The 23,529-nt window shown below is 37.1% G+C and overlaps 1 long non-coding RNA gene and 1 pseudogene across 1 annotated transcript; both read right to left on the reverse strand.

Moving 5' to 3' along the window:
* Window positions 1-433: 433 nt before the first annotated feature.
* Window positions 434-1,566, reverse strand: LOC110699423. The gene is made up of 2 exons (XR_002506893.1): window positions 1,177-1,566; window positions 434-686 (listed from the first exon to the last, which is right to left on the reverse strand). It is a non-coding gene; the product is annotated as an uncharacterized LOC110699423 (long non-coding RNA).
* A 14,281-nt stretch (window positions 1,567-15,847) lies between these two features.
* Window positions 15,848-22,943, reverse strand: LOC110700099 (annotated as a pseudogene).
* Window positions 22,944-23,529: the final 586 nt, after the last annotated feature.

A 23,529-nucleotide genomic window follows, 5' to 3' on the forward strand; every position in this document is an offset into this window, starting at 1 on the left:
ACCTCTAAACCAGTAAAACAAAAACTTCGACGAATGAAACCTGACGTCGCACTAAAAATAAAAGAAGAAGTACAAAAACAATTGGACACAGGTTTCATTCCACTAGTAGAAAATATCAATTGGCCACCGGTTCAAAACCCCCCTATGCCACCGGTTCTGAACCGGTGGGCATTTGGGGGGTGGCAATAAACTGAAGCAAGGCCCACTGTTATTGCCACCGGTTAACCGGTGGTAATACACACAACCCGCTTTTTTTTGATATTAAATTAATGCCACCGGTTAACCGGTGGCAATAGTCCATGTAAATTTTTTTGTTTGTTTGTTTGTTTGTTTGTTTTGTTTTATTCACTTTAAATATAATAAAAGTGTGGATATTGAGTGCTCGTTTTTCCTCAAAAAAAAAGAGAATAAATTCAATAATCAAACAATTGGAAACGCAACATCATAATTTTATTACTGAACAGTTTTCTAATCTACTAATTGCTCAATATAGATCACAATTACGGACATCAAAATTACAATATAAATCAATATTATCTAACAATTACGACATACAAATAAAACAAATTTACAATATAAATCAAAAAATAAATGTTACAACATTAAAATAAAAAAAAACCCCATACAACATCTATATCAATATTCCTTCATCTTGATTCTTCAATTTAAGATATAAATCATTATACCTGCATCAATTAAAACAAAAAAATAAATTAATTAATATAAATAAGCTGCGAAAAAAGGAAAAACAAAACCCATAAACCCAGAAATCAAACAAAATTCAAGAAAAAAAAAACAAAAAAAACCCAGAAATTATTAAAACTCAAAAAAAAGAAAAAAAAAATCCCAGATATCATGCATGTACCCATAAACCTTCGAAAATCAATCACACCCAGCAACAAATTACACCCAGAAATTTCAAACAATATCGAACCAATCAATTTTGAAATTAAACCCAGAAATATCGAAACTCAATTAAACGCAAACAACTAAACAAAATCAATTAACCCCAGAAAATTCCAAAATCAATTAAACCCATCAATTTCGAACAATATTACAAAAAATCAAACCCAAAAAAAAATCAAGGCATGTAAAATAAATAATTAAACCCAGAAACCCTAACCCCGAATAATTAAACCCAACTACATGCACTAAGCCACTAACCTTGAATTTTACCTGAAAATAACCTCCAATTTTACAAGTTGTGGTTGATTTCGGACTTGGTGGCGGCGGTGGTTAGTGGCGTTGGTGGTGGTGGGCAGAAGACAGAGGGAGGTCGGAGAGATCGAGAGGGGAAAGAAGAGGGATAGAGGGGAGAGAAGAGGGAGAGAGGGAGGTCGGAGAGATTGAGAGGGGAAAGAAGTCGACGGCGGCGGTGGTGGTGAGACGAGAGATCAGGAAAGATAAGAGCAGGGACGGCGGCGGTGGTGGTGAGATGAGAGAGCAGGAAAGAGGAGATGAGATGAGATCAGGAGAGAGAGGAGAGGAGAGGAGAGAGCGAATGAGGGAGGCTGAGTGATTTGAGAGTAGGGTTTGGGTTTTTATAAGGGGCGTTTTTTAAAAAAAAGGAATAGCCACCGGTTCAAACTGGTGAAAATAATATTTTTTGTCACCGGTTTAGTTTGAACCGGTGGAAAAAACCTCCCCTTAAAATCCCGCCTATTTTTCCCCACATTTTCCCCACCGGTTTTTAAAAACCGGTGGCCTTAGGGCGGTGCCAATCTTCTTTTTTCACCTAGTGTTCGCGTATGTAATTACCCATAATGGGTAGCGAACATCGTCTCAGTCCCTAAAAAGGATGGACGAGTTCGCATGTGTGTCGACTTTAGGGACCTTAATAAGGCTAGCCCTAAAGACGATTTTCCTCTACCACATATTGATATATTGGTAGATAACACGGCTGACATGCGATGTTATCCTTTATGGATGGATACCCAGGTTACAACCAAATTTTAATGGAAAAAGAAGACGAAGAAAAGACATGCTTTATTACACCTTGGGGGACGTATTGCTATACAGTCATGCCATTTAATTTAAAAAATGCAGGAGCTACGTACCAAAGAACGGCTATGACTCTCTTGCATGATATGATGCATAAAGAAATAGAAGTGTACGTGGATGATATGATCGTAAAGTCCAAAGATAGAATGGGACATAATAAAGCTTTACGCAAATTTTTCACTCGCATAAAAGATTATAACATGCGATTAAATCCACAAAAATGCGCCTTCAGGGTAACTTCTGGCAAGTTACTCGGATACGTAGTAAGCACTCACGGTATTGAGATTGATCCCTCTAAAATAAAGGCAATTGTTGACATGCCTCCTCCTCAAACAGAAAAAGAAATTAGGGGGTTCCTTGGAAAATTGCAATACATTAGTCGATTTATTAACAAATTGACTATGACTTGTGAGCCAATATTCAAAAAATTGAAAAAAGAAGAAAAACATGAATGGGACGATCAATGCCAAAAGGCCTTTGAGAAAATCAAAGATTATCTCAAAAGTCTACCAATTTTAGCACCACCAGTACCCAAACTACCTCTTAGGCTATACATAACAGTTACAGACACGGCCACAGGAGCCATGTTAGCACAAGAGGTAGAAAAATTCGAGCATGCAATATATTACATAAGTAAAAAATTCATCCAATATGAAACAAAATATAGCACTCAAGAAAAGACGAGTCTAGCATTAGTGTGGGCAGCTAAAAAATTATGACATTATATGCTACCACACACCACTCATGAGATTTATCAACAAAATCCGAAAAAGTATTTGTTTGAACAACCACCTATACAAGGAAGAATATCCAAATGGTTGGTGATGTTGGCCAAATTTAAGTTAAAATATATTCCAGAAAAATCAATGAAAGGAAAAGTAGTTTCCGACTTTCTGGCTCAACATCCAATTCAAACAAGTCATGCAGAAACTACTCATCTTCCGGATGAAGAGATTCTCATGACACAAGATGACAAATGGGTAATGTACTTCGACGGTGCATCTAACCAAAAAGAATGTGGCGTAGGAGTGTTACTCATAAGTCCAGAGGGAGCACATACTCCAATCTCTGTAAAATTAGACTTTCAGATTACTAATAATGCCGCGGAATGTGAAGCGTGCATTATTGGGTTAGAAGCAGCAGCTAGCATAGGTGTGCAAAAATAAGAGGTATATGGAGGTTCCAGTTTGATTATAAATCACATACTGAAAAATTGGAAAATAAATAACTCCATAATGATATTATACCAAGCACACCTAGAGCAACTCATCGAGCATTTTGAACATATTGACTTCAAATATCTCCCTAGGGATGATAATTAATTTGCCGATGCGCTAGCAAAATTAGCCTCAATGATCAACATTCCAGATCACTTAAATATGATGCCATTATGCGTTGATAGAAGAGAAGAACCATCATATTGCAACGCAATAAAGGAAATAAATGACATAGAAGGAAACAATCCTTGGTATTATCATATCCTCCAATATATTACTCATGGCACATATCCCGAAAATACTTCATCGAAAGACCAACGAGCCTTACACACACTTGTGGCTCAATACGACCTATTAAATGGTCAATTATGAAAAAAAGGACCTAATGGTCAAAGTTTGTTGTGTATAGACCAACCCGAAACCACACGCCTTATGGAGAATACTCACAAAGGTGTTTGTGGACCTCACATGAATGGTAAAATTCTCGCAAAAATAATTTAACGACAAGGGTATTATTGGTCCACTATGGAACATGATTGCATACAATATGTCAAGAAATGTCCAGAGTGCCAAATGTTTGCTAATTTACAACACCTTCCACCATCTGAACTATATAATCTCACTTCCCCTTGGCCCTTTTCAACTTGAGGATTTGACATAATTGGAAAGGTCTCTCCAACAAGATCAGGAGGGCACGAGTACGTATTAGTAGCCATCAACTATTTCACTAAGTGGATTGAGGCTGCTTCTTACATATCACTTGTAAACATGTCGCAACGTTTCTCGAACGAAATATATTTTGTAGATATGGAGTTCACGAACTAATTAGTGATTATGGATCACAATTCAAAGCTGAAGTTGAGACCCTCTTAACTCGTTATAAAGTAAAACATTATCACTCATCCCCATACAGACCTCAAATGAATGGACCTGTAGAATCGACAAGTAAAAATATAACAGTCATCATTAAGAAAATGGCAGAAAATTATAAAGACTGGCCGAATAACTTACACTTTTCACTATGAGGTTATAGAACGTATATACGAACATCAATAGGGGTAACTCCATACTCCTTAGTTTTCGGAATGGACGCAGTTCAACCAGTGGAATTGGAAATACCATCCCTACGCATCGTACTCGAAAGTAAGCTGCCGGAAGTTGAATGGTTAAGAGCGAGGTATGAAGAGCTCTTATTGCTCGATGAACGACGATTAAGAGCTTTGCATCATGTACAAGTCTACCAAAGGCGCATTGCGCGTCATTTTAATAAAAGGGTAAAACCTAGAAACATAAAAGAAGGTGACTTGGTACTAAAGGAGGTTAGGGGTCCACCTACTGATCCAAGAGGAAAATTTAAACTTAATTGGATGAGTCCCTACCGCGTGATTGAAATCCTATCAGGAGGAGCGTCAAATTAATGGACATTGGAGGAGATGAAATTCGCCAATTAATAAACATTGATCGACTAAAAAAATATTACATATGAAAGCCGGCTTACTCGTTCATTCATACAACCAACTTTGAATTAGCATTCAACTAAAAGATTCTAAGAGTTATGCATTTTATCGAACAACACGATAAAATACATAACACTTGGGGGGAGGGGTTATTCAAGAATAATAAACCATTCTAAGTGTTCAGATTTTCTTCGAACTTCACGAAAAAAAATCTTCACACTTGGGGGGTAAATAGCACAAAAATAAAAAAAAAAATAAAAAAAAAATTCGAAACACTCGTAGTACAGGTGTCGCGCGCAACTGGAATAGTTGCGCGCAGATTCCATGCACAACTAATTAAGTTGCGTGCGACATGCCCGCGCAACTTCAGATGTTGCGCGCGCCACCTGACTGTCAAACTGCGAACCCAAACTTTTTTGTTTGAACGAAGTTGTAACTTCTACTTACAATGAAGGAAGGGCATTTCATAAACATAAACATATACTCGGAAAATAAAAAATTAAACTTTGATTTAACTCTCTATTATACAAAGTTTGATTAATTTTTTACATATATATATATACATATATATATATATATACATATATATATATATATATATATAAATTTTCTTCTCGCTCCTTTGTTTTGACCACTAGGAGGAGTAGTGGTGTTCGAATGCATTAGAGGCTTAGGTGGATTGCGAGTTAATGCAATTTGGTATTTAGAACGGGCTTTGTTTAACTCGCCCTTGTCCGCCGCATTCATCCAAGCCTTATAAAAGGAAGATAATAAAATGCTCGCAGTAGGATTTTGTATTACCCATCTTGGAAGACTTGACCAATACTCTATCCAACGGAAAATTCGCTCGGGTCTAAAAGACACATCCCTGGGTGCGTCACAATCTTGTGGGGGTATAATTTGTTTCATCCCATATTGTCTCATTACCCTGCAAGGAAAGATGTAAGTAGCGCTAGATAGGCCTAAAAGCCTAATGTAAGGGCAATTGTGACTACTCCTAACCATACTATTTATGTTCCACCAAGGAATCACGAAGCGTACGTTAGGAACCCCGTGACAAAAGAACGACGTTCACTCCTCTTCATTCTTATGCTTGTAAAGGATTCGACGTCCAGGGAATGTCCGCACTCCGTTGGCCTCAATGTTTTGTGGCTGGTCGACTATTCACAAACGCTCCATGAGCCAAATCTGAAAAAAAAAAGTAAAAAAAAAAAAAAATCAGTTTGCGATTTTACACGAGTAGGTGGCGCGCGCATCTTGAGATGTTGCGCGCGCCATCCGCGCGCAGCATAGGAGATTGCGCTGGCAGTGCCAGCGTAACTCTTTAACATGCGCTCAAAATACGAAAAAAAAAAAGGAAAAAAAATTACGTGTAATAGGAGTGGACTCCCCGTGAAGCAATTTTCGTTAGGATCTCCTCTAAGGCGATTCAAGCATAGAATGGTTTCCGCCAAAGCCAAAGGAGCGGGTGAATGACATCCCTCTATTTGCTCAACTACAGACACCATGGAATAGTCTCCATATTCTTTGCTTGTCCTAAGTAAACAATTTACAACAAGACAATAACATAAGGCACGAATTTTAAAGCGTTGTTTAATCATGTTGTCACGAGGGGCGACGAAATGTTCAATAAATTGAATTAAATTCACGCCTTCATCAGTTCCAATATTAGTCATGTCATTGTCAGACAAGCCGAAAAATCTTTGGAATATAGGTTTGGGATCTGACAATGGAGGCGAATAAGTCACGGGGAGTGTATTTGTAGAGAAGCCTAGCAAGGCCTCAAACTCACCAGGAAGGGGAATAATTTCGTCCCCTTTAAATAAAAAAATAAGGTGGTTGGAATCCCAATGGTTAATCCGGCATGAAGGAAGTCAAAATTGATCACTAATTGCATATAGTTCAATAGAGGATCTAGGTGATAAATTTTGAAAGCTAGTTTGTCTTCGTTTGAAAGGGAGGTGACCCATTGCTTCAATCGTTGTTCAAAGGTTTTTACCATTGTTCAATATTAAAAAAATAAATAAAAAAAAATAAAAAAAAAAAAAGAGAGATAGAGAGAAGAAGAAAATAAGAATTTAGAGAGATTATTTCTTTAAGTTCTTATAAAATTACTAAACGAATGAATGCAAGATGATCAGAAACTTATACGAAGCCATGCTTAAATAGACCCAAGAGGGACAAATTTTCAGCAATTTTCGCCCAAAAGAAAGTTCAGAAACAGGTGGCGCGCAACTCATGAAGTTGCGCGCGACATCCGCGCGCAACTAAATCACATGCGCGCGACAGCCACGCGCAACTCCTTCAGATGTGCGCGTCTCCGCTGTCGCGACATGTGGTTTAGGATTATTTCCGTATTTTGACTTACATAGTAACGGAATCTTAACGAAATATTAAGACTAACAATATGCTTGCCCTTTGCTAACTATTGTGTTCTTTATTTCCTTTTCTTTTTTTATTTTATTTTATTTTTATTTTTTCTTGTTTTCTTTTTTTCTGTTTTTTTCTTTTCTTTTTTCCTTTTTCTCTCTTTCTTTCCTTTTCCTTTATTTCTTTTGTTATTTTTTCGAGGGGGGTAAGTCGGGAACCCTTTCCCTCCCTCGAAATTTTTTTAGTTTTTTTTAAGTACACGTGGAAACAAAAATAAATAATAATATGACATACAAAAAAAAATGTGTGTCATGTGTACAACAAAAACAAGAAATCTATGTACAATGTTTCCTAAAAAATAATAATAATGAAAGGTGTACAAAAGGGCTCAGGGTGCTCTGCGACTGCTAAACGGCTGTTGCACATCCTGTAAAATCCCAAACCGAAGATTAATACATGCAATGTAATAATTTCGTCAGTATATATATATATATATATATATATATATATATATATATATATATATATATATATATATATATAACTTACCGTAATCATCCGATGATCACGACATGACAAAGTCACGAGGGCTCTCCGATAAGCAGCTCGGAAAACACGTAAGGTCCTCACCATGCCGTTCAAGGTCTCTCGCGGAACCTGTTCCAAAAAAAATACAAGGACAGTTAATAGATAAATGTATATGAAACACAAATAGAAGTATTTTAAGTACATATACAAAAGGACATACCGACTCAACCGTCTCAGGCACAAACGGTATCCCCTCATCATCCTCCGCTGCTGGAAGAATCTCACGAATTACCGATCCAACGGCATCGGTATACGTGATCTCCGCTGAAGGAGGCACCCAACCACCTAGCTCGACCTGCTAAAAAATATTTTTTAAGAAAATAAAACGATAAAAAAAAAAGAGGGTCGAAGTTCCGAAAAATAAAATATATAAACAAAAAAAGAGAATCGAGATACTAACCGGAACAAAAGCTGGGAAAGGAGTCAGCCTGGATGCAATAAAAGCCGGATAGGAAGCATCTGGCAACACCAGCTAATCCGCTGGATAACCAAGGATCACCTGAGCTCGATCCTCGGTCGACAGCAAATCCGGACGTAGCATCCGGACCGGAGGATCCATAGAGACCACAGGCTCCTCTGACGAATGCTGCCAGAGAACGCGCTCGCCTAAAAACCAAGCGTCCATCCTCTGCAGCACTGGAAGTCCCGAGTACAGAGCCCGGAACTGGCAACGAACCATGCCAGACCGGATATCCTCAGGAACTCCAACGATCAAACTCCAAGGACGGAGATCGATCTAATACAATCACATGAAAATCATCAAAAAAAAAAGAAAAAAGATATACATGTGTTGTCAAAATACTCACCGACGCACGAGTCGCCGAAAGAATCCTCTGGCCAAAGTCGCCGGCTGAAGTAGCTCGCTTCTTCTTAACCATGGCCAGTCGATGGCCGATAGGAAAGCAAGCATCCCCGAGCACCCTGGGGGCTAAGAAAGGTAGGTACGAGTATCCCCAAGCCTAAACAAAAAGAAAAATGGCTTAGAAAGAAAAAAAAATGTGTATATGAGTCAAAACGAAAATTTAAAGGTACATACCTCAAGGATACGACATGCCATGTAAGGGAAATCCGAGGCACCTCAATAGCTGCTGCAGGATCCACTACCCGGGTCGCCTTGCCCATAGCTCTAAGCATACGGGCATACGACACCTCTGCCCAGTTCAGGCTACTTACCTGCCCCAAGTCTGAGAGGCAAGTAAGTAACCCGATAGGGAAACGCTCTCCCTGATCACTCAAGAGAGTGACGGAAAGAATGTGGGAAATGTATATCTGAGCTAGCTACTCATGTGTGCACTGTCGATCAACCTCATCAGCCGACAACTCGTCGGCAAGAATCGAGTACGGACAAGTCTAAGGAGACACATGAAGGACCGCCGCTAGACAATCCCCCATGAGGTCCCTCAGTCTCGAGTCCGACCCCGCTACGGTCTCTATAACTACAGACTTGCCTACAAAAGGAAAACTCGTAATAATAGAGAAGTCGTATGGGGTGACCGTCATCTCTCCCCACGGAAAGTGAAAAGTGTTGGTGGAATCCCACCAAAACTCCAGCAATTCGTGAAGGAAAGCTGACGAAGCAGACTGACTCGACAAGTCCCGAAGAGCCGCCAGCGCGCGACCAATCCCGAAAAGCCCCACAATGTCCCTTACCACGTCAGGTAAGCTCCTAAAACGGGCCGCAAGTCACCAGAACCGTACATTCTCATGCTAGACTCACCCTAAAAAAATAGAAGAAGAACCAAGATAATAAAAGACGATTCCTAAAAGAAAAGAGGGAAAGAAAAAGAGGCGTAAGAAACTCACGATGCCACGCCACCCTCGAACCAAGACGTGATGGTCTGGGTCCCACTTAAGGACCCTAGGGTCCCAGTTGGGAGGAGCCTCCCAGACCACATCCTCCTGGCAACGCCGATCAGCAGCGGCACGTCGCTCATGAACCTCCTCACGAGGCCGGGTCACCCTCTTTCGAGGGCGAACTACCTCGTCATGACCTACTAAAATCTCCTCAGCATCGACGAATGGAGGCGAGTCCATGCTATGATAAACGTGGTTTCTCTAATAGTTTACTTTCTAAACTAAACTAATAAACGTGTTCTAGATCCATTTCGGCAGCATAACGACTACCGATAGGATGAAACACGAAAATCGAATGCCACCCATGCTTGGGGGCTACGATCCTGCAATTAAACTTAGTAAATGGGAGCTTTCAAACATCCACAAAAGCCATCCTATACCAGTTTCAACTAAGTATTCAAGAAATTATATTTCAAAATCTCAAGGAATCAATTATTTTCAGGCGAATAATAGTAACAACAAAACGCAATTATCGTCTACCAAACAATCTTGAAGTTCAAATATGGCAAAAACAAACTAAGTATATACTTCGCGCCATTTTTCAATTTCAAAATTTACAAAATATGAATTATGAAAGTAATGTTATTTCTAATACTATAATCTACTTCATAATCAACAAGTATAACCAAAATGAGCAAGAAAAAAAGAACCAAATTCGAGCAGAATTCAAGCAAAAAAAGGCAAGAACGAACTTAAGCGAAGAAATGCTCATACAAGGTTCAATACTTAACCATTTTTCATAAAATTTGTTCCAAAACACTCCTTAAGCATAGCATGACAACATGGAACAAACAATTTCAAGAATAATGGACAAAATTGAAAAACCCTAAATTCAAAAATTGGGTTTAACGATTCGAATATCGTTCGAATTCAGCCAAAAAAGAGCAAAAAATGGCAAAAGACTTACATTGGATTATGGAAAAAATGAATTAAGAATGAAATTTTCTTCCTTTAGCTTCGAAAATCACGAAAATCCGAGCTCTATAAAGAGAGAAAGGGGCGAAAATGGAGGAAGGAAAAAGAGAGAAAGCGAAATGAAAAATCGCTTCTGCGATTTTCTTTTTGCTGAACTGAATGTCGCACGCAACTTCAGAAGTTGCGCGTGACACACGAGTGCAACTCAGAAAGATGCGCGCGCCTGGCCAGCGCGACCTACTGAGTTGCGCGCGGATACTGGTCACTAAAATGACTAGTATCCGGATTTTGATCCGTTTGATCATTTTTCAAACGGTTTTCGCTCGTTATTAGACATAATAGCGCGCGAATTATCAAAATCCTTTTTAAATTACTTTGCATTTGTAGTTTATTTTTCTTCTTTGATAGATTTTTCATCATCTTTGCATGCACACCGTGCTTTGTGCCTTCCCCAAGCATACGTTTTGAACGCTTTTCGTAAGCGCGCCTTAAGACGTTCCGTGGTGGTGCTTTACGTAAAAGCACCCATAGGCAGGTTTGTCATTTTACTGTACTGACGATATAAGTGTCCGGGTTTTCTTCTTTTTCACGTACGAAGCAAAAGGAAGGCGTTTTCATGCAGCGTAAAAATGCAAATGGTGTAGTGTACAGCGTAAAATTGTACGGCGTAGGTGTTGCATAAAATTTCACCACATCCCAAGCTTTGCGAGATCTACCTCTCGGAACTAAAAGGTAGACTATTTACTGTAGGCGTTATCTCACTAGTCGACAGGCGCACCGAACCTTCAGGAACAGGCACTTCGTGAAGGGAAGAAAATACGGTAGTTAGTGAGCTTACTAACTTATCGGACAGTTAGGGTGTTCGTCCACCCCCTGTATAAAGAGCGACAGAACGATGTCGCACCCATGTAGTCACGTGCCCCCAGTCCTGAGACACGTGTACTCATCTTGTGGACAAAACTGCTGAGAGAGTTGCTGACTTTCTTCTCTCTCACTGGATTTGAGTATATGCCTCCAGTCCTGAGACATGTATTTCTATCTTGTGGACATCCGGCTCGAATACCGGACCCCTTTTCGATTCACATATCGAAAACCCCTTTTCATTCTTTTTACTTTGTTAAGTCAGGCTAAAATTTCAATGAAATATCGAGGGACTTTAGACAACGATGACATGATTGGGAGGAAATCATCCCCTTTTATTCTTTTAAAACCGATCTCTTCTCATGACTTGACATCACCCAGAACACCTTTACTTGTAAAAGCGTTCTACAACTGCAAAGGATCAATCTAGATTCTTTAGTGCATTAAGACTAGGGGAAACTTTTTCTAGCCTTAATAGCTATTTGTTTCAAACACTTAGCAAACCAAGGACTGTTTCGACATCCTTAAACCTTACTGAAAGATTCTCTAACCTTGGAGAACTTCGCAGAATGAGTCTCGGATTTTTCCTTGACTACTTTGATCATCGTCTATTCTAGACTCGATCAAAGTGGGGGCTAACTGTAGACATCTACTTTTAGACTCCTGTCCCGACAGGAAGTGCAATGACGATAAATAAAACCATCTTCGTGTTGGATCAAAGTAAAGAATGCTTATGGATAACTGGTCAAGCCACAAAACACAAAAGACTAGCCCAGATAAAAGAACAAGGCCAACACAAGGTCCAAATTAAATAAACCTGATCATAATTAGGCTTAAGCCCGTGCTTAAAACCCAATAATGACGGATTTAGGAGCGTCTAGGTTAAAATAAAAGCTGTCGCGGAAAATATTGCGCGCATCTCACAAAGTCTCGCTCAGCAGTCGCGCGCAACTTTCTGAGATGCGCTCGCATAAGATTCATAATATTAAAATATTAGAAAATCGAATCTTACCATAGAGCTACGCACAAGACAAATAGTTGCGCGCGAATACCGCGCACGACACCTGCTACGGCAAAATTCTCTAAACCCTAAACCTAATCATTCCCTATAAATAAGACCCTAATCCGTGGCTTCAAGACACATAAAATTAACCTAAACTCTGGCAGAATACTTGTGAACTTGTGCATCCAAACCCTCTTGTCCTAAACACTCACCCTTTTCGATATTTTGTTACTATGGTGGAGGTTCCCCAACAAGAAGGAGTCCATAAGTGTTCTAAACGGAGATCTAGCAAAGAGAAGTGGTAAATTCCCGAGCACTTATTAAATCACCATTATTTTTATTGTTTAAAAGAACTTTAATTAATTAATTAGTGTTGTTTGATCGCCTTAAAATAATAAATTAATTGATTTCACATAGTATTCTTTCGTTAATCAAGATTAGAATTGAATAAAATAATTGTTGGTTGATCACCTAAGTCAAGGCGAATATTGTTTATTTTATTGTTCTTTTCACGAATTTGATTAAATAAGAATAACGACCTTACGATGTAATTCCTATGTGAATTAATGTGTGTAAATAAAATCAATTAACATAGTTTTTAGGTATCACGTTGCATATATTGTTTGGAAATGAAATCGTGCAAAGGAAGAGCTAGTAGAGGCCGCATTAGGGCTAGGATCGTGATTCCCCTCTAAAGGGAACGTTATCTTAGTACCCTCGCTCCCGAACTCATTTCTGGTTTTCTAGACCAATTTGGGCATGGGTAAACTTATGATTCATGCTAAATATCCCTTGAACTCTACTTGGGAGAAAGGCATGAACGAGGTTTATGGGTTTTTTCCTAAAACTCATTGGCAACTCCTACTTGTTTCTTACAAAAAAAGCGTATATGATAGAATCATCTCTAATTCAAAGGTCTCCCAAACAGTCAGGAATTCAAATCCTAATACACCCTAAAAAGTGTAAATTCCTAGGCTTTAAGGGGCCATGGGCATCTAAGGAGAAGGATCCCCTATGATGGGAACACCCTCCTTACATCAGCCAACAAGCTTGACTGTATCTTTATGTGCTGCCTTGAACATCAAATTTCCATCAATTTCCCTTCTATCATGATCCAACATCTTGATCACTGTGTTCCCCGAAATTGGAAAATTGAATATGGTAACCTTCTCACCACTGTCATTGAAAGCTTTGGTTTTCATCTTTCTAAATTTGAACCACTGCCCCTCAAAACAAATGAATTTGTCCAACACTCTTTTCTCAAAAATCGAGGCTTGCATGAGGTTTATGGGTGTTTGGAGGAGTTACCAGAAGAAATAGAAGTTGAAAAGGAAGCTCAAATTGAGGGGGAAGATGTTGAAGGAGTCAAACAAAAAGAGGGAGATAAGAAAGAAAAGAAGAGAGAGAGGGAAAAGACTGTTGAAGTGGATGTGAGGAAGTAGGAACCCAGGAGACAGGAGGGAGAAAGAGTAAAATTCTGAGACTGTCTAAGAAGAGTGCCCCCAAAGAAGTAGAACCTATTCACATTGACTTTGGGGAACAGGACATAGTGAAGGACACTGCATTTCCTTCACCACCAGGGTCTCCTCCTAAGACTGTTCCTAAAGGAACAGAGTTTGAAGAAATCAGTTCTCCAGCTATGCTTAATGAAGTTGTTTCAATTGAGCTTCAGAAATTGAAGAAAATGCTCAAGCAGGTCATCTCAAACCTCGAGACTAATTCAATTCAGACAGGGTGGATTCTCTGGAAAGAGTTGTTTCAAGCTGTGCAAGTGATGCAAATGCTCTGCTTCCTCAGGTTGCTAAAGCAAGAGATGTTGCAATCGAGCAGGTGGTGAAGAAGATAGAAGCAAAGCTTGATGAGATTACCCCAGATGAAGCCTAAACCAATTCCTTGTCCCTCCAGCCTTTGATGATGATGTTTTTATTTTGTTGTTCTTGAACAATTTTATTTTTCTATTGTGTCTGTAACTAAAACAAGGATTACTTGTTTTTTTATTGTTTTTTTTTTTTTTTTGTGAACTTGTGGATTTGGTGCACTTTGGCCGATGTTTAACATTGGTTTTGGATGGATGTTTAATTAATATTTTGGGCATATTTTCTGCTTGGACTGTTTATATGCTCTTTACCTTATCATAAAACCATGTTATAGTGTTGTGCTTGAGATAATTTGCTATATACATTGTGTTTTTGATAATGCCAAAAGGGGGAAAGTATACAGGCAAACTACTTACACACTTATCATCCATCTCTACTTCAAAGTTTTGAGTCTCTCTGATTCCCGGTCAGGTATAATAAACTTTTACTTTAATTCATTTCTATCATATATTTTGTTTTACAGTAGTTTACTTGTCTTTTAATCAGTTTTTCTCTTATGTGTTTTCCTTGTTTGTCATCATCAAAAAGGGGGAATATTGTTGCTCTTGATGTTTTGATTATAACACAAGACAAATAAAAGGACTAATGCCTTGATAAGTTTTGTAGTTTGCTTATGATAAGTTGCAAGATTACTTCAAGGCAAAGGAACAAGAGCTGAAGGATTAGAAGACTAGTAGCAGTGTTCCTGTAAAGGAACTGAAGCTTCGGAGCAGAAGAAAGAAGACTCTGAGCAGAGACTTCTTAGAGATATAAAGTCTAAAATATTTTTATGTTTTAGGTTTTATGTAAGTAAGAATAATTAGGAGTTGATGATGAGTGGAATGCGATTTAATTTGTTAAAAAGATAAAATCTTTTTGTTTGCTATAAAATAGGAAATACGGTTTTTGAAAATATCTTTTCTGATTTTATCTTTAATTAATATCTTTTTATTACAAAAAAAATATCTTTGAAAAAGGTTTGAAAAACTAACTTCCTAAACTTGAGTAAATAGCTGTTGATTTAGTCTTCGCTACTCACGTAGAAACTGCTCCTAAGAGAATCAAGGTGCCCTGGTTTCTAGGACATGTTTGAAGCTCTAGTAGTGGTTGAAAGAAGTGGCGTTGATATGCAGCAGTATTGACGAAAGTGGTGGAAGTTGTGGTGTTTTAATCAAGCTATGGTTTTCTATAAATATCGAAGTTGTTCTTTAGAAAACTTTACCTTGCTCAATCATATCTTTCTATCTTTCTTATTTTCAAAAGAGTCAAGTGTTGCATTCCACTTAAGTTGTTTACTCTCTTAATTACTTTCACTAGAGTTTTATCTTTTAATGTTGTAATTGGGGAATTGGGAGTTTGAGTGAACTCTAAGAGAAGTCAGTAGAGAAAGAGAGAGAAGAGAAGAGTAGCAAGTAGAGGGACTTGCTGCTAGGGAACTCCAAGATCGTAGAGGTCCCTATTATAATAATCTTTCCTAAAATCTCAAGTGGTCGTAGTTTTTCCCCTTGTTAGGGCCAAGAGGTTTTCCACGTAAAATTTCTCTCTTTGATTTCTGAATTCCTTTAGCTTAGTTTTATTAATTCCGCAAAATGTTAGTTAAGTTCTCCCTTACTACAATTCACCCCCCCTGTAGTATTCTTCTAAAGTAACAGACTGATAGTCAAATAAATAAAGACAAAGGAAATATTATTAAGGCCTTTTCACGAGATATTAAAGTGTGTTTACTGCAAATCAATGGCAAAAGTAGAGGCATATATACACTTATGCTTCACTTTTACAACTGATCGATTATGCCACAGCTCCAATTTGAACTGCGATATTTAGAAATTCTCATATGTTGCCCCTGCTTGTGTAACGATTCAATGACGCAGTGTAACCCCCCTAAGAAACTACATCACTAGGAATGTTCCCACTAGTATTTAAACAATTATGTACTCGCACTACGTATTATTGAAGATACACTACAAATCATTGATCAGGACACAGTGATCTTCAAAAACCATATATGAAGTGTCTTCATCCAGTAATCAACGGTGTCACAACACAAGTGTGATTGAAGAGCCTTACTAAAAAATATTAATGATAATAATTATATGAATGATTTTTTCACCACCTCCTACGCCTTCTGCCATACCAGTAAGCAATACCAGCCACTGATGCAGCAAATATAACCCCAGCAGTTGCATGCCAAACATGTAGTGGTGGTTTTTGGACTATGTCAGTGGAATTTTTAACACCAACAATTGGTGATGACGGCGGCGGCAACTTCTGGCAAATTTCAACAGAGAAGCCCAAACCTTTGCTTTCAAGGTCAGTTAAGTTTTCAACTGAAGGTTTAAGCCTGGTAGCCTTGGCCAAGGCCTCATATTCTTCTTTGTTTCCACCTTCAAGGAAAGACCCAACAAGCAGGCCATCTTTTACCCAATAGGCTCCAAAGCTCTTCCCTGAATAATCACCGAAATGAACTATCTCCCCTGCATTATCCCCATAGAACTGCCAAGATAGACCAAAGACTCTAGAATAAAAGAATGGAAGATAGTCAAAGTCATCGGTTTTCTCAGGTTCCATAATTGCATTGACTGCGTGTCTAGCTGTCCTCCTTGCAGAATCTACATGTTCAAGGCGACGAATTTCACCAAACAATTTCACTGGGAATGCCGCCACATCTCCAACTGCATAAACTGAGTTGTTGCTAGCTTGCATTTTCCCGTTGACCTTGATACCACCCTTCTCTATAGAGAGTTGGCCTTCAAACAAACTAGTATTTGGGCGGATTCCAATTCCCACGACAACCAAGTCAGCAGGTACACGAGTACCATCCTTGAGATTGACAGCTGTAACCTGTACATTATAAAATGTGATAACAAACAAATTCAGAAGCTTTCTAGTGGACACTAATAAATCATGACATCTAAAGTCTGTTACACAAAATGGTGCACAGGTTAACAAATATGTGAACCTCCAATATTTACCTTTCCACTGGAATCAAACTCAAAAGATGTCAAGACTGTCCCTTTCACAAATTTGACACCTTTGCCCTTGTAATAGTCCTCATAATAATCTGCAATCTTGGTTGTGAACAAGCGTGGCACTGGAAAAATGTAATTTACATTGCATGAAATTCCCAGATAATTAAACTTTGGCCAGGCAATAAAATGGGAACAAATTGTAAACCGTCACACTAATGATAAGAAGTAAGCAAGGAACCAGATAGCCAATATTTTTCCAGAAATACAACTACCAATCTAGCTGATCATATATTCATATAGGTTTTGGCAGTACTCAAGAACAAAGAATAGCTGTATCAATGCCAAAATTTCCATTTTCTTGTCTTTTGTATTTTATAAACCCTTTTTTACATCAATAATCACGATATGATGATTATGGATTTCTTGACACAATTTTGGCATGGACATTTTTCCAAAACACCAAGACTGAGATCTGCTTTTATTGAAAAGCAAGAGAACATGAAATTGCTAGGCACAGCTAATACAATATTGCAATGAAAAATCTAAAGCTTCATGCATTCTCAAGATCGTAGTAGAGCTCACATAAATTTTAACAAGACTCGACTAGGTTTAGGTTCAGCAATTTTATGGTCAGGTTCAGCAATTATATGGTCAGCTACATTATGTTGGTCAGCTATATTAAGTCAATGTATCAAACTTAAGTAGATGCTTGTAAGTTATATTATTTCAGCATTAATTCAATTCAAAGCAGCAGAAAAAGCCAATATTTTTCTCTTTGCTGGCAGATTTTGATACGTCATTGTTTTGATAAGAATCCAAATGATTAATAATTTACAATATCAAGCACTAAAATTCAGTCTAAAGATTTGCTGAAATGCAAGCATTGATGCGAATCATAATGTAGACACCAATATTTTCCACAGATATTTCAGTGTCTTTGGAGCCATAATTCCAAATCAATAAGGTTTATTACTATATTGAGTATGATTATCTATAAGTAGTTATGCAACTATACTTACTGCAGTGGTCCTCAGGAAAGACCATGGTTACGTTGATCTTGTTAATGACCAGAGATGCAGCACATTCCATTCCTATATAGCCACCGCCGATTACAACAGCATTTCCACCACCACAAGATTGCATCACATTAACAAGCTTACTCGCATCAGCAAGATCACGCAAATAACACACATTTTCAGCTTCCAATACATTCACCCCAAATTCTTCAAGCTTCAAAGCCTAGAAGTTGTACAGAAAAATATAGTTGAGCCAATGCACTTGATTGTTTCAGGAAATACACTTACTGTCACTTTAACTATATAGATGCCATTCAACCAGCTTGTAACAGTGAACCTTAAAGCATTTTGGTGATTCAAACTCATGCTTTTACAAAAGTCAAGCCCCTTTTATGTTATTTGGTTAAATTATTGTTTGTCAATTTCCATCGTAATGAAATTAGTGGAGTGGTGGAACTATGATTGAATAAACAAAGGCAGGGAAAAATAGGCATCATTTGTACTAGGGAGAAATGCAAATCACTAAACCAAGAAGAATGAGCTTCTATACCCGAGCGCCAGTAGCTACGACAAGAATCTTGTAACTTATCGTCTCCCCAGTTGCTGTTAACAGTGTTTTTTCGCTTCACATCAACAGACTTAACTCGAGTTCCAAGAACAAGTTCAATGCCTGGATTCAGCATCCAAATTGTTATCTGTAAGCAACATCACTTATGCCTCAACTTGCTACACAACAAACGTGCATCGTTTTACATGCACAAACTTTTGATCTCAAGTAACCAAGACTCCAGCAGAAATAACAAAGTAGTTCAAGACAAATCCTCAAGTGAACATACACAAATCATTATGTGACACATCACAAATGCAGAGCCAGAGTATGGTAAATTACTAATTGATGCAGATAATTGTTATCTATTAGACAGCTAATTGTGACCACATACTAATGTTGTCATCATTCCATGTATATATATATTTTTTTTCTTTGACTTTTATTAGACGAGTATTATTAATGTATGGAGTTTAAATACTACAAACATCTCGATATTATATGGGTGCCCCAACTATATAATTTCTATAGTAAAACAGCATTAGGAAAAACATATGCTTCTTAGACTATGCCCTCCATATTCCTAGGCCTAAATATGTAACATGACTACATGAGTATCATAAGAGGGGAAGCTTATGTTACTGAATGTGATACAGCTACACTATCATCTTGTTGAGTTATTACTGCATCATCAAACTATAAAATGTTTCATATCAGCATACATTCCAATTTTTGAAATTTTGATGATTTTACCAATATACGACCAAAAAAAAAAAAAAAAGAGAGACAGATAGAATAAGTAAATATAAATTTTCCTAGGTACCCATAAATTTTCCTTTTTCACCATATATGAACTTGTTAAAGTTATCAATAATAAAATATTCCGATTTCATCAATAAAAGATACAACTTTGAAGTAAATCTATTTCATATATAATTGAAGTCGAATTGCCACAGTATGTAAGGGTAACATATTCCTCTAACCATAATGAATAACATTAAACTGATCGTAACAACACATATGCCAAAAAACATAAAAAGCTCAAGAAAATTTGAGGCTGAAAATGTCAATACCATGTTCATTGTACCATTTTGTCGTTAGCCTTTCCTCATTCAAACCAACACATGTATGAAATGATGGAAGCCGTGCAGGAGCTGTAAGCATGAATTTCAGAAAAGCCAAAGTAAAATATCATGGTAGTAAACAGAAATCATGAAAAGCTTCAGAGATTAGACAAAAGTAAAGGCTACAGGAAATATGCATCCTCCTAAAATCTGCGAATATAGTTTAAATATTTTGACATTAATATTTAGGCTGCATTTGCTTCGTTGAGGAATCAGGTACAAATAATCCTAACAAAGAAAACAAAATTTTATCCTGATTTGAGGAAATAAACCTTCCTGTGCCCAGTAAACATGGGCTTAATCTGTTTCAAAAAATAATTCAAACACTTTGACCAGCATGCTTGCCAATGAAATTTTTTGACCATATACGTCTTTAATAATCAATTTATTAATAAACATAAAAATTTTATATCATAAAATATACAACGAAAATAAATCAGTAACATTTTACTTCATAGAATTTTCTTTAGAGTGTTGCAATTATTTTGAAACGGAGGAAGTACATTTCCTCAATGAAATCTTCTTTTTCCCTTTTATAGCATACAGCATAATTCTTAGATAATCTAGTTGAGCTATTAACTTAAACATTTGAGGAAGCCAATATTGACTTTATTCGAAAATATGCATACTCCCTCATGACATGTAAACAACACAGGATTAAGAGATATAACAGTTAAATCAAACAGTACTTTCAGGCATATTTTTTCAAGTTTCATATGCAAAGACAAAATATGTCACTACTACTAGATCAACCTAGAAAAATGATTTAATTGGGAGCCCCATGCATGTAAGGTCTCACTCAGTAAGATGCATAGCGAACTTTGAAGGACTGAGAAAATAAGACTGCATAGAGCCTTTAATATCATCCAAACCAAATGCAAAACTCAGCTTACTTCTTAAAAAGTTTAGTAAAAAAAATGACATGATACAATAATAACTCTTGTACTATGAAAAACAGAAAGCCTACCTTCAGGAAGCAAAAATCCTTTGCTTAATGCAGGTCTTTCATATGGAGCAACCTGGAAAGAACAAATGAAGCTTCTTAATATTGAACATCAAACAAAATCCAGATTTCTTGTTACCATTGATTAAATAAAATCATCAACAAAAAAAAAAGAATAGTGATAGAATATCAGTCAAAACACTTTTTGAGGATTTCGTTCTGTCCAAAAAGAGTACTATACCACTATCTACCTTAACAACTTTGAAGGTTGCTGAAATGAAGGAAAAATGCAATAAAACCCATTGGTTGAATTCGGTAATCTTTTGTGCTGCACTCCTCATATGTATAGATAAAATGTTCTGTCAAGTGTTTACTCAATCTGAAGAGTTGGCGGCAACATCTAACAACTTTGAATTTTGAGCTCAACTGCTAAAAATAGAGTTTTACTTGGCCGCCCGTGGGCCTTCTACCTCCACGCGGCATTGCTCTATCAGGCTTTCGCCCATTGCGGAAAATTCCCCACTGCTACCTCTATGGAAGATTTTTAGAAAAACAGAAAGGGGCTAAGTTTTCTCTGTAATTTTTTTTTATATTTCACCAATTTCCAACCATTTTTAAGCAATGGAGGAGCTGTGCAATTAGGCATGGATGGGAGTCCACTGGCAAAAACATGCTAAATTTCCAGGAAATTAGACCTGATCATGTCATACTTCAAGAACCAGGCAGAGTAGTGGTGACACGGTTAATTTCCAGTAGTAAGAGTCCATGAAGATTGATCACACTACATTTATTGGTTAAATATTAGAGATCAACAGCACGTATCTGAGAGAAAATTATACCATCAGAAAGAGGAAACTAGAGTGTTCATAAACAATTCCATTGTGATTGTTCATTCTCTTGTAGTATTCTCTTAATTAAAGTAGTAAATGACTCTCGATCAACTAGTTAAAGTCTTCAGGTTTGTGGTAGTTAATTCCTTGATAATTTTTCCATCACAACATATATTTTCAATGGGGTGTTGAGAGAAGCTGCAATAAAAAATGTCACCAAATATCTACTTCTCAAGAACCGAGAGTAGACTACATGAATTATGAACTTTGAGGAGGAAACTTGCTTAAGCTTTCAAATGAGTTAACTAGTACTCCGTTGTTTTTTTTTTTTTTTTTTTTTTTATGGACGAGATTTATCTTTTAAGAAACCAAGGTGATACTTTATATATACTGCTGTTTTTGGCAGTAGAATTGTTATGTTCTTTACCACCTTCGTACAAGATTTTTCATGAAACTATAGTTTATAGTTTACAAAAGAGATGGTAACCGGATTCAAATATATATCTCAGCTCAACCTTACTGATCATAGACAACCCATTTGACCCATCATAATATAAGGCCTAAATATTCCATATCTGGTTAGCAATTACACAAACTTGCTCGATTTTCCATCACAATATCCTCATCATTATTCATATTCATTGTTTCATCAACTATTTCAAACTTACTTACAAAAGTCAATGTCAGTTCTATCCAAATAACAATCTGAAAATGGAGGAAATGCCATTATTTACCCCCTAAACTGACAGGAATTCAATCCAAACATAACTCTATTCATCAATATTCTAATATACATTCATTCACTCAACCCAAACAAACAAACTAACAACATAAAAACACACTTAAAATTCCTAATCCAATCATTCATCAAAGATATCAAACAGTACAGTTCAAAGAAAAATTGTGCCCATAAATTCAATAAAAAAAAAAATCACATCAGAAATCATTTAATAAGAATTCAAAGTTAACTATAATGAATTTGGAGCATTAAACTAAAAGGGTATCTTCCTTGTTTGCAACAGAAACAAAAAAAAAATGATCAAATAATACAAAAAAAAAAAAAAAAAAAAAAAAAAAAAAAAAAAAAAGGGTACCGATTCTTCAGAAATGATGCAGAGTTCACCAGGAGAAACCCCTTTTTTGGTGAATTCGAGAGCAGCATAACCAGCAGCAACTCCACCACCCAGTATAACGTATACAAACGCTCGGCCCATCTTAAATTTGAAGTATCTCCCCTTCTATTTTTGGAAGAACCACAATTTCATTTCTTGGTTGTGTTTGTTGTTAGACGAACAGCAAATACAGATCATATGTTCTTAATCCGTGCCGTGGATGGTAAGATAGAGACTCATCAAACTAACAAGCAATCGACCTCACACGTTTTCTTGTAGCCCTTATTATTATTTTTTTTCCATATTATCGTCAGCTCGTGAGGTAAATTCTCTGCCTCTAATAGAGCTGTTAAAAACTAACCTGACTAGAAATCCCGACCTGAACCGGCAATGATCTAAACCCAACCTGTACTCGAACAAGGTGAAACTAGTGACTTGTAACCCGACGTGAACCTGAACCTAAACCTGATCTTAACCGAAAACCGATTTGATCCAATACTTTATGACCTGAATCCGAACCTGCACCCAGCCTGATAGTAACCGTCAACCGATTTAATCCGACCTGAAAACAATCTGAACCCGAACTAGTACTCGACCCAATTAAAACTTGTACCCGATTCATGGAAAGTTTAATAAAACTTTTATATATCTTTTATTCAACTTATATACTGGTATAATTCTGTAAACCCTCAATTCGATTTAATAAAATCTTTTGTTCAGCTTGTATACCTTTTGTTATCTATTACTCGTTTATAGGTTTAGTAAAATCTTGATGATGCTTGATCAAATTATGGAATGCGTAATTATATAGTTCAAGTTTACCATATCGATATTTATTAGAATTAACCTTGAACCAAAACTCGACT

This window comes from Chenopodium quinoa, unplaced genomic scaffold, assembly GCF_001683475.1.
Source record: "Chenopodium quinoa cultivar QQ74 unplaced genomic scaffold, ASM168347v1, whole genome shotgun sequence".
Classification (NCBI taxonomy): domain Eukaryota; kingdom Viridiplantae; phylum Streptophyta; class Magnoliopsida; order Caryophyllales; family Amaranthaceae; genus Chenopodium; species Chenopodium quinoa.